Source organism: Lactuca virosa, chromosome 9 (genome assembly GCF_052849685.1).
Source record: "Lactuca virosa cultivar CGN04683 chromosome 9, Lactuca_virosa_CGN04683_v6, whole genome shotgun sequence".
NCBI lineage: Eukaryota > Viridiplantae > Streptophyta > Magnoliopsida > Asterales > Asteraceae > Lactuca > Lactuca virosa.
Window position 1 is genome coordinate 61,390,415 of NC_136434.1, and position 13,020 is coordinate 61,403,434.

Genomic DNA, 13,020 nt, shown 5'->3' on the forward strand with positions numbered 1-13,020 from the left:
ATAATTAGTTTAAACAAATGAACCTAGCTCTCTCTCTCTCTATATATATATATATATATATATATGTTTTCTAAATGTTTGCTTGAATATAAGATTTTGTTGATTATAGTTGTTACGGTTTATTTGTAAATGTGTTTTGAATGTTAATGTTGGTGATTTTAGTGTCGTCATGTCATTTTATGTAATTGGTAGTAACATGTGAGCTAAGGGGCTTCATAATTTGTACTCTAGTATATGACGAGTTTATGCAGAGTGCACGCATGTATAAGATCGGATTAGAAGCCGGTTCGGCGACAAGTCGGGGGTCTGGGGGCAACGCCCCTGGGTCCGGGGTTTCCAAAGTTGCAGCGCCCCTAGCGAGGTCCAAAAGTCAGATCCCCTGGCTGGGAACATAGTGGGAAATTCGAATTCCTGAGGGTGATTATGGTAAAACTAACGAAATTCGTTAGTTTTGGTAACCCTAAATCCTCATTAAATTTTGGATTTCCCCGACTTGCTTCTAAAGCAACCCATAACGGCTAACCCTAAGAGGCAAACCCTAATCTCATTTATTATATAAACGACTCTTCTCTTTGAGAAGAGACACACGAAAACCATTAGCTCTCTCTTTCTTCAGACGAACATAAAATCCTTATAGCAGTTTGGCTTACGATTTCTGTGCCTAGATTCGTAAGTGTTCTCTTGGATTATCTTAGGTTGAATTTCTTGCAACCCAGTCATAGGGTAGAAATATCAGTTCGGAAAGTGTTCACACGATCCAAGAGGTATCCAGATCTCCAACATAAACCCTAATTCCTCCAACAATCGAATTGATATTTCTTGGTTCTGGAGATGGGAGAATCAATCCGCGAGATTACCACAAAGTTTACAAAGTTGGAGAAGTTTGAAGGTGTCGACTTCAGGCGTTGGAAGAAGAAGATGCACTTCATGCTGACTACTCTGAAGGCAGCATACGTGCTGGCCACTCCAAGACCACCGAAGGTTGAGGAAGGTGCTACTGAGACAATTGAAGAGATATGGAGGAGACAGAAGTGGGACAACAATGACTACATCTGCAAAGGTCACATTCCGAACGGTATGTATGATGATCTATATGATATGCATAGTGAAGCCTTGTGTGACAAAGAGTTGTGGGACACCCTTGAATTGAAATACATCACTTAGGACGCTTCTAACAAGAAGTTTCTGGTCAGTGATTTTAATAATTTTAAGATGGACGATTCAAGGTCTATCACTGAACAATACAATGAACTCCTTGACATATATGGTCAATTTAAACTGCACCGTATGAATATGGATGAATCCATTGTTGTGTCAAGCATCATTGATAAACTTCCTCCATCCTGGAAAGATTTCAAACATAACTTAAAACATCAAAAGGAGGAACTGTCTTTGGTTCAACTTGCTAGTCATATTCGTATCGAAGAATCTCTTCGTGTGAAGGAAAGTGAAAAATATGATAAACCCAAAGGGAAAGTTGAATCTGGATAGCCCTCGTTTAATATGGTAGACAACAAACCAAGAAATCAAAACCACAAAGGACATGGCAAACGTAAGCAGAAATATGTCCCAAACAACTCCAACAAAAAGAAAAAGGATCTGGTTTGTTGGAGGTGTAACCAGGTTGGGCATTGCAAGCGTGATTGTCGTGTGAACTTAGGAAACAATGGTGTTGGAAACAAATGAGCCAATGGAAAGGTGAACGGGTCTTCGACCCAAGTTAAATAAGGCCATTTTTGACTAACTTTGATAATTCTAATAAGAATTATGTTTATTATGTTTCACTCATTCCTGAATCATTCTATGTATAGGATGATGATGTTGCTTGGGGGATCGACTCCGGGGAAACGAACCATGTATGTAGGGATAAACGAATGTTTGAAATATTAACTCCGCTTGAAGATGGATTGGTGCTGAAAATGGGAGATGATTCTTTTATTCCTATTTGTGGTGTCGGTGTTGTGTTTCTTGAATTTACTTATGGAAAGACAATTAGGCTTTTTGATGTTTTGTTTGTTCCCAAAATTCGCAAGAATCTTGTTAGTTCTAGTTGTTTGAATTCTAATGGTTTTAAACAAGTTATTGAGTCGGATAAGTTTACATTATCTAAGGGTGGAATGTTTTTTGGCTTTGTATATTTAAATAATAGAATGTTTCGTTTGAATATTGTTGACAAATTATTACCTGTTCAAAATTCTGCATTTGTATCTTCTGCTTCTAATGTTGATAAATCTATGCTTTGGCATGTAAAATTAGGTCATGTCAACTTTATAAGGATGCATGAGATGTCAAAAGATGGATTAATTCCAGCATTTGATATGACTTCTGATAAATGTAAAACATGCATGCTTACAAAAGTGACAAAACAACCCTTTCCTAGTGTCACTAGAAATTCAACTGTTTTGGAACTTGTACACAGTGACCTGTGTGGTTTTCACTCCACTCCTTCTTTAGGAAATAAAAAGTATGTAGTCACCTTCATTGATGTCTGCACTCGGTTTTGCTATGTGTATTTGTTACATTCTAAGGATGAAGCCTTAGACAAATTCAAAATATACAAAACTGAGGTGGAATTGTAATTGGGCAATCCGGTTAAATGTCTTAAGACTGATAGGGGAGGTGAATATATGGATCTCATATACTTCCAATCAGTGGGTATCATTCATGAGACCATAACACCTTACACACCTCGAAAAAATGGTATTGTTGAGCGTAAAAATCAAGTTTTAAAGGAAACGGTAAACTCGATGTTGCCATACTCGGGATTGAGTGATGGATTATGGGGAGAGGCTATGTCAACGGCCTGCTATTTATTAAATAGGGTTCCAAATAAAAGGAACAAAACCGTCCCATATGAACTTTGGTTCAAGAAAAAGCCGCACTGAGTTATTTTCGGGTTTGGAATGTCGGGCAGTTGTAAAACTCACCGAGCCCAAAAAGAAAAATTTAGGAGAACGTGGAATTGATTTTATATTCATTGGATATCTTTAACATTCCAAGGCATATAGGTTTTATGTAATAGAACCTAATGATTCGGTTTCGATTAACCCCGTTATCGAATCACGAGATGCAATTTTTGATAAGATGCGTTTTTCATGGATTCAAAGGCCGAAGGATCTGACTTTTGGTACTAACAAAGTGAAAAGTTCAGAAAGTCAAGATGGTGGTAATGTGCAAGAACCACAAGAGCTTCGTAGAAGCAAAAGATGCCAAATTGCGAAAAATTTCGGATCCGACTTCCAACTATATTTGGTGGAAGGTTCAAGGGATGAAATTAATATTGAATACTCTTATTGCTATAACATTGAAGATGATCTTAATACATATCAAGAGGCCATGGAGTCTCGAGATAGTGCCTTTTGGAAGGAAGCAATTGATGATGAAATGTCATCAATCCTTGAGAACAACATATAGATGTTGTCTAATTTTCCTCCAGGTTCTAAACCATTTGGTTGCAAATGGATTTTCAAAAAGAAAATAAATGTTAATGAGACTATTGACAAATTCAACGTCCGGTTAGTCATTCAAGGTTTTAGACAAAAACCCGGTGTTGACTATTTTGATACGTATGCTCCGGTTGCACGTATTTCTACTATTAGATTGTTGATTGCCTTGGCAAGTATCCACAATATGGTTAGTCACCAAATGGATGTGAAAATAGCCTTTTTTAAATGGTGATATTGACGGAGAAGTTTACATGAAACAACCAGAAGGTTTCATTATGCCCGGTAAAGAGCATATGGTTTGTAAACTTGTCAAATCTTTGTATGGGCTAAAACAAGCGCCTAAACAATGGCATCAAAAGTTTGATGGGATTATTTTGTCTTCTAGTTTCAAGACAAACCAATGTGACAAATGTGTTTATATTAGATTTGATGATGCTACTAGAGCTGGAGTGATCATTTGCTTATATGTATTGACATGTTGATTTTTGGTACCGACCAAAATCAAGTAGATGAAACAAAGAAATTGTTATCATCTAAGTTTTCCATGAAATATTTAGGAGAGGCTGATGTAATTATTGGAATAAGAATTAAAAGGATGAACAAATGTTTGGTAATGACTCAAAGTCATTATATTGAGAAAATTCTCAAACAGTTTAATTTTACCGATTGTTCTCATGTGAGTACTCCTATGGATCCAAGTGTGAAACTAATGCCAAATAATGGAGTTCCCATTTCACAATTGGAATACTCTAAGGCTATTGGTAGCTTGATGTATGCCATGACAAGTACCATGCCTGATATTGCTTTTGTTGTGGGCAAGTTAAGTAGATACACTAGTAATCCTAGTGCTCAACATTCGCAAGCAATGAATAGAGTGTTGTTTCACGTCGAGTCTCCTTTAGACCTTAAATGACGATTTTTCCCTTAATATATATATATATATATATATATATATATATATATATATATATATATATATATAAATTTTCTATTAATTGTTTATCATCTTTCAAATAAAAAAACTAAAAATAAGAAAAAAATTCTTAAACCCTAATCATTGGAGTAGTAGGGAAACACAACTGTCGGCGATCAAACATCTTTCCCAGCTTGTTCTTCCTTCGACGATCAAACGTCGAAGTGAGTACTTCTGCCACCTCATCTGCAAGTCCATCGATGCCGGCCGAATCCATAGGGCATCACCTCACATGCCACTGTCTTCTTTCCCTCCAGCTTCATCATTTTCTCTAGTGTTTCCGTCGGTTATGTGGTTGCTTCTGTAACATCCGACGACCACCACTGATCGAATATGTCGCGTTCACGGTGGTGACAGAAACACCAACGCCTTTATGTATTTCTGATATCTTCTGCAAGTTCGACATTTGGGTTTAAGGTTCAAGCTTCTCATGGTTTCAGATCTATGGAAAATTAAGCTCCTCATGGTTTTAGATTTTTGGAAGACTAAGCAACTAATTTGGAGTTCGATTTTTAGCGATTTAATCAAGAAATTTGGAGTTCAATTTTGGATTTAAAGTTATGTGATTTAAGCAAAGATATGGAGATCGATTTTTGTATTTGATCTAGATTGCTATGAGTATGACGAGTTCGATTTTTTGAGTTTGTTCTAGATTGCTATGATTTCTAATTTTAAGTTTGATTTTTGTATTTGATCTAGATTGTTATGAGTTTCAATTTTTTGATTTTGATTTATGAGTGGGATGCTGGCCAGAGAACAGAGAAATCAGATGCTGGGTTTGAAGGTCTACTATGGCTAACTTAGTGACCTTAATGTGTTACCAGTGAAAGGTTAAAGATGGTGTATGGAGTAGGTTGCAACCTCCACGTCTCTTGCACCATCGGAAAAAGCAACTATCATATCTCCCTTTTCGGATACCCACCTGTAACTTTGTTCTCTTCAAAAATCAGTTCGCCTACCTGCAACTTTTTTCTTGATGGAAATCTCATCAGAAGTCATGGCAGAGACGTCCGGCGATTGCGATTTCCGGTGACGACATCTTGGTACAGGAGGGTGGCGTCATCTGGGGGATTGGGGATGGGTGAGATTATTGTGTTTTTCTTTTGTTTTTTTTTTATAAAAATTAAAATTATTAATAGATAACATAAATTAAAAAAGAAATGAATAAGGATATAATAGTCTTTTTACAACACTTAGGGACCTACGACGCAACAAAATCAAATAATAGGGACGGTTCGAATTAAAAAAATATGTTAGGATCAAACACACAAATAACCCTAAACCACATAGACTATTCGTGTAATTTACCCTAAAATTTATGTCTCCTAGCGGTATGAAGTTGGTAACGCCTTAAAAACTGACATTATTAACATATCATATCGTTTCATTGTGGGCTTTAAAAAACTATTGGGCCAGCCTTGATAATATTCAACAAAAACAGTAATATTCATTTTATATTTGACGGAGATTAAAACTGAAACAAAATAATATCACATAGACAATTTTTTTTTTTTTAAAAAAAAAAGACGACTATAAAACGACATATTAGAATAAACCATAAAAGACCGATTCATGTAACTTCATGTAAGGTACTCCTCACTATTGTATAAATATTATGATAAAGTGTACAGACTACAATGTATAGCTAGTTTTTATATGGAGTTTTTTCTTTGTTTAAATGAGTGCCTATCAACCCATTATAGGTTAAGGGGCTGTTTGATAGTTACTGATTGAGTCAGATCTGACTAAGTCAGAAGTCTGACCGAGTCTAAAGCTGACTGAGTTTATATCTGACTAAAACTATGTTGTTTGATTATATGTCTGACTGGTTGTGCTGAATGATAAAAATGACCATTTTACCTTTAAATTTACGAAATATTATTTTATCATATTAATTTTTATATTTCTATTTTGATTAATTTCTCATTTATCTTTTACCAATTAATTATTATAGTTGTCACTCTTACAATTTTTTAAATTTATTTATTAATAATTAATTATAAAAGAAAAGAAAAACACGTGCACTTCAAATCTCATCCCACCTAAACTACATCTCTATCTCTATATTTTCTCTTCTTATTTTAAAGGGAACCTCAACCATAAAACTCATCTGCCAATAATATACACCATTATATCCTTTCCTCTCCTACCCATACTCTCATCGTGGTGTGTATATCATCGACTGAAACAAAGAACAAATTTGGATTTGAGTTTCAACCTTACAGGTTTGATTTGAGGAAGATCCAAATATTTTTTATTTCGAGATTTGGGGATTCTTGATATGTATTATCATCAAGGAAGACCAGAATCTAAACTTCTCCAATTGTTGAAACTCTCGATTACATCGACCTGAGTCCAGGATCTCAAGACGGAAATATGGTGTTCTTCGATTTTTAGATATGTCAACAATTGTATTTTTCCTTTAGATGGGTCCAAGCATTCACAGTTTTTCCATAAATTTGGTGTTCCTCATGTTCGTAATTATGCGAGATACCTTTTGATTTTGATTTTTGTCTGCAGTGTTGATGGGTAGAATGGGGGCAAAGGATGTCTTTTTTTCTTCATTTAGTGGGTCAGCTATTTTTTTTGGGTGGAACGAGTCAGCCATTTTCATGAAGTGAGTCAGAGCTACATGGTGGGTCAGATACATATCAAACACTCTAACCCAAGTCAGACAAAAAGGTCTGATCGGACCCGGTCAGCACCAAATCAAACAACCCCGGTCAGCACCAAATCAAACAACCGTTTGTTTATTTGTGGTTTGATAAATAAAATACCAAACAAGTCAATATTAATGGATGTATTAATAAATTATTTGTGGTTTGATAAATAAAATACCAAACAAGTCAATGTTAATGAATGTATTAATAAAGAGAAATCCGTTCTAATAAATCAAAATCTTTTTGACACATCATTCTCTATTTCATTTGGACATATGGTATTTTCTAAGATTTTTTGAATTTTCTATTTTCCACTTGTTATTATTTTATGTTTTTCAATTATTTAAAGATGCCACCATATTAATATTGTTATATAAACATTCTAATTAGATGTTTTTTTCCTTTATAAATTTACTTAATTTAAGCTTATATTGACAACGAATATAGCAGTTTTTTTGGGTGCATTTAAAATCGACACTTTTTTGGGTGCATTTAAAATTGACACCCAGAGTATAATATATAGAATGTTAATTAACTGTTATATAGATTTAATTTTAGTATATATCATTGATCATGAAATTTCGGATTTAGTCGATTGTTGACTTGAAATGACGACATTACCCTTCTTGATATTTTTAATTATTTTTTATTATTAAAATAAATTTAAAAAACATTAATAAAAGGGACCATGGTCCCACCATCTAAATACTCACACCACTTGGTAATCGTCGGTATCTGCAACATCATCACCACCGTCAATCTCCTCCACTACCACCACCGCCGGTCTCCTCCACCATCACTACCCAACTTATAACGACCATCTTCGAAAAAGTTGAAATAAAAAATTTATGTTTTTCATTCATTCGCATCAACATGAAAATCTAAATTATTTTGAGATCGAGATCGAAAGTTTTTGCTTCTACATCTTATAATCATTCCAGCAAGCACCTACAGGCTCCTATTTAGATATCAAACATGAGTTCTTGCTAGAAAAACCAACAAAACATAAATCAGATACCATATGTAGCTCCACCGTGGTTCCAATTCCCGATTCATATACAACCCTTTCTCGATTTCTAATTCCCAAACACAAAACCCAAATTTGCCAACCTATAAAACATATTATCATCCACCATATTTCTGATTCAGCTGTATTTGCTTCATCCACCATCGTCGAATTCTAATTTGCAGAATTCGACCTAAAAATTTATTACATTTACTCCAAATTCGCCATATCTCAGGCCATCCCCAAAACCTGAAACTAGATCGGTATACAAACAATGACAATCAGTTTGTAAATACCAAGATCATCAAAATAACATGTAATCAGCACTCGATTCTTGCAAACTAACCATCGATGTTTGAGGTGAAATAGAGAGAGGCGGAGTACACCGATGAAATAGAGAGAGGCGGACAGGAAATCACTCGACAATGGTGGTCGACGGACATTGCTTGACGGCATCGTGAGTCCCAGGCTTGCAACGGTATTTAGGTCACAAAGAGGTTATTTTGGGGTTCCATCACTGATGAAGTGAGCAAGTGAAGATATGGGAGGGAGGAGATTCAGATCGTCGATGAGGAGGGTCAAGGAGGCAAACTCGTCAGTGAGCAGGTGAAGACGTGCAAGAGAGGAAAGTAAGGGAAGTGAGTTTTGTGTGGTGGGACCCACATGAATTGTTTTAATAAATATATTTTTTAAATAACAAATAAAAAATAAAAATCTGAATATTAAATTGAAACGGTAAGACTGTCTTTTTATGTTTAGTAGAGACCAAACGCGTAATAAAAACTTATAATAGGGATGATCCAAGTTAAAAATTCTTTCTAAAGACCAAGCATGTAAATTACCCCAAACCACATGAACAATGTAATTTACCCAAAAAAATATATTATTTAATATTTGATTATAATCATAAAACATGGTTTCAGTTACATTCCACATCTAATATAATTTATATTACTTTTAATATTATTAATTATATGTATATTTTCGGGATCATGGGGTATTTCTATCCATGCGTTTGGTCGGATAGTTCCTATTCAAATTGAGTTCATATATCATGTATGAATTTATCTATGGTAACAAACTATTGTGTTTGAATATATTTAATCACTTTTTTTTTTTAGAAATTTTACAATAGATTCACCCAAATTATTCAAGAAATACCATTTTGACCGAGTATTGTAGGCTAATGTTTTTTTGTACACAATTTATCATTAAACTTTTTTGTACACGATTTACCATTAAATTATGTCTCGTTCAACGACCAAAACTACTAACTCCAACCAACACCGTCTGCCGTCCTCCTCCACCATTCAACTCCAGTCAAACACCGCCTTTCATCACCACCATTCACTACCACAACCACCTATCTACAATTCTGCATCATCTAACACCACCATCACCCATCTTCATCATTCAACCCGACTAACACCAAGAAACCAATCTAAAATCAACTTTAACATGCAACATAATCGATTCAAACATCCTATAGAAAAAGAAGATAAATAGATGTGGGAGAGGAGTGAGAGAAATGTGTGAGCGACGACATGAGAAATGTCAGCGATAATTAAAGGAGTATGAGATTTAATCGGAGAGGAGACGAATGAGATTGTACATTTTACAATGTTTTTAAAAATTGAATATGCAAAATGTTATTTTCTTTCTTCTTGGCCATAGAAGATGACCTGAAACTCGATGATGACAAAAAAAAAATGACTAAACATGTACAAAAATTAGTTTATTTGTAAATCATATAAAAATTATGAGTTTAATGTTGTTTATAAAAAACAAATGTGAATTTAATAATGTTTTTTAAGTATGTCAAACGGAATATCTATAATAACCGATGAAAATGATATTTATTGAATAACATATAAGTTTAATGATAAATCATAGAGCTGACAAAAATCGACCCAACCCGAACCCAACCCAAAATTAGCGGGTTGGGTTGAGATTTTCAACCTATTTAACTTAAATGGGTCAACCCGTCTAACCCATTTAATTAAATAGGTTGGGTTAGGTAAAAATTATCAACCTGTTTTCAACCCGTCAACCTATTTAACTTTAATATATATTTAATTTAATTTTATTTTGAATATTATCATGTATTAATCAAAGTATTAATTTGTAAATTATAATGTTGCATTATTATTATCTATGTTTAATAAATTTCAATCATTTTTTTAACGCCGATAATACTGACCACTCTTCAAAATCACTGTGAAACTAAACATTTTTAATGTTATTTGAACAATTTATTTGTATTTATGAATTAGGATTGTGCTATTGTCATAATTATGAAGTTTTATTTATGTTTTATAATTTAAGTGGTATAATATTTAATTATATAATTTATTTAATTGATTTTAAATGGGTTAATCCAAGTTTAACCCATTTATTTAATAGGTTGGGTCAGAAACTACATAAACAGGTCAACCCAGTGACAACCCATTTATGTAAAAGATTGGGTTGGGTTGGAAATATCAACTCATTTAAATAAACACGTTGAGTTAGGTTGAGATTTTCAACCCAATTATTAAATGGGTTGAACCCGAACCTGTAGTGGTGTTGATTATGATGACATGTACGGAATTAGAAAAGATCTAGTGAATCATCATATAAACTCAAGAACACAAGGAGTAAATAAATTTGTGTAAGCTCATATTAGATCTAGAAAAGATATACAAATGAGTTTGTACAAATTTCTCTCTCTAGTCTAACACTCCAAAATGATCATCCCTAAATATGAGTGTCCTATTTATAAGAAAGACAACTCATTTACACATCAATAAGGTAAACAACATCCAAGCGTGACTTTGCACCCTAACAGAACTCAACCCAAGTCTACCCATTACCATCTCTAATAAATCATATAAAAAAATAACAAGATGGCTGAATATCTACAAAAAAAAAAAATAGTTAATTACCTGATAAAATAATTTTCCTTTAACTATTTTTTGTCGAGCGGTCATTAAGTTCGAAAAAAAATGGCATGGTTTACAATATCATTCATTTATCAGAAAAGACGACCACAGTGGGAGTCGAACCCACGACCTTTTGATCCGAAGTCAAACGCGCTAATCCACTGCGCTATGCGATCTTATATGAAATATAATCCCTTGAAAATTTCTATATTTACTATTTTCTATCAGAGATTAACAGTCCATTTCTTTGCAGTATTTTGTTATAACGCAAACCCAATCACGTTAAGTTATTCATATAAAATAATTTTTCATTTAATAATAAAATTCTTAGTTTGGATAAAAGAAAACATTTGAATAAGAATATGTTAAACACCTCAACTGTTTAATAAAAGTTTCATTAAAATGTGACAAGTTACATAAGAAATACGTAATTTATATAATTATAGAAATAAGTCCGTGTGTATATATATATATATATATATATATATATATATATATATATATATATATATATATATATATATATATATATATATATATTTACTATATATTTATTTTTACTATCTTATAAAAGAAATCTCACTATTTCTATAAATAGAATTAATATACTAATAATATTTTTTTAAGACGTTCAAATCATTAAACTAACGGTACAAGTAACAATCAATAAAATAATAATATTTTTTAAGTAGTACAAAACATGAATAATAAAATACGATTAACCAATGCATATGAACTTCTTATCAGGTTTGACCAAGTTCGTTAGTATGAGTTGTGAAGAAAGCTAAAATCCTGGCAAAAATCTTTCAGTTCTTGGCCCCCCTTCCCCTATATCCGTTCTTCTACTCCTTTGCAAAAATCATCCTGTTTCTCTTTCTACTAAATGGGTTTTCTTCCTCCAGTAAAAAAACCCTAAGACCACTCAAATCTTCAGCATAATTGATGCCGCCTCCCACCTGCGTCTTCTCCATCAACATCCTCCATGACCCACTCAAGCATTTGTTCCATCGTCTTTGTCCCACCTTCGTCTTCTCCATCAACATCGAACTTGCGCCTTCTTTATCGACGCAATGACCTCCACCCTGAGGCTTCCAATGCGAGTAATAGATATTCAAACTCATCACCTGCTATTCGTTCTTGCCGTGTTTCTATTTCTTTTTCTGTTTTAAAATTTGTATGTTTGAAAGATTTATGTTTTTTAGGGTTTTGACGAACCACAATGGCTAATAAGATGTTACATTTAGAAATTATGTTTTCAAAGGTAATATTCAGCTTCAACCCTTTTGATTATAATGTTTGTTGTTCTTATTTTGTGCTAAGAAGATCTGTTTCAATAAGGTCTCTGTTTACCTTTCATCATGTGTGGTTTGTGGACTTTTAGGTTGTTGTTATGGTGACTTTACGCTGGTTGTTATGCTGACTTTCAGGTTATAGAAACAAATATTTGCAATAAATATTTTTTTTTTGTATTTTGCTTACATTTCGGTAGATCTGGAAACAAAAATTCATATAAACTAACTATTTTTCATATTTATTTTGTTTCAACATATCTTGAAACAAAGATCTGTAAAAGGTAGCTTCTTTGTATATTTACTATTTCAGCGGATCTAGAAAAAAAAAGATATGTAAAAAACTCACATTTTTTTGTTATCTGTTACATTTCAATAATCTGAAGATGGTGATATGTACCTTCATGATCGTTTGAAGAATATAACAACATTCTTGTGTAATTGTGAAATGAAATAACATGTATGAATTTATTTGTTTGTGTTTAACAGGTGATCTTACAAATATTTGTGTATGTTTGTGCTTAACAGAGGATCTTTATCACATGTTGAAAGTTCCTAGGAATTAAGAAATAAAGGCACGACATGTGATGAGGAGGTTATAGGTAAAGCTCAATAAGGTGTTGATTGTGCCATTAAAGAGACGCGTCCACAAATAAGGGAGGAACCCCCACAAATGGTAATCTACTTTAAACTTATCTACTTAAATGTGTGATGAAGGAGTTTTT

At 33.4% G+C, this 13,020-nt stretch overlaps 2 long non-coding RNA genes and 1 other non-coding gene across 3 annotated transcripts; 1 reads left to right on the forward strand and 2 right to left on the reverse strand.

Moving 5' to 3' along the window:
* Positions 1 to 6,472: 6,472 nt before the first annotated feature.
* On the forward strand, positions 6,473 to 7,328 carry LOC145138466 (uncharacterized). The gene is made up of 2 exons (XR_013721540.1): positions 6,473 to 6,644; positions 6,940 to 7,328. It is a non-coding gene; the product is annotated as an uncharacterized LOC145138466 (long non-coding RNA).
* A 589-nt stretch (positions 7,329 to 7,917) lies between these two features.
* On the reverse strand, positions 7,918 to 8,722 carry LOC145138097 (uncharacterized). The gene is made up of 2 exons (XR_013721322.1): positions 8,432 to 8,722; positions 7,918 to 8,340 (listed from the first exon to the last, which is right to left on the reverse strand). It is a non-coding gene; the product is annotated as an uncharacterized LOC145138097 (long non-coding RNA).
* A 2,386-nt stretch (positions 8,723 to 11,108) lies between these two features.
* On the reverse strand, positions 11,109 to 11,182 carry TRNAR-UCG (transfer RNA arginine (anticodon UCG)). The gene has a single exon. It is a non-coding gene; the product is annotated as a tRNA-Arg (tRNA).
* Between the last annotated feature and the right edge of the window lie 1,838 nt (positions 11,183 to 13,020).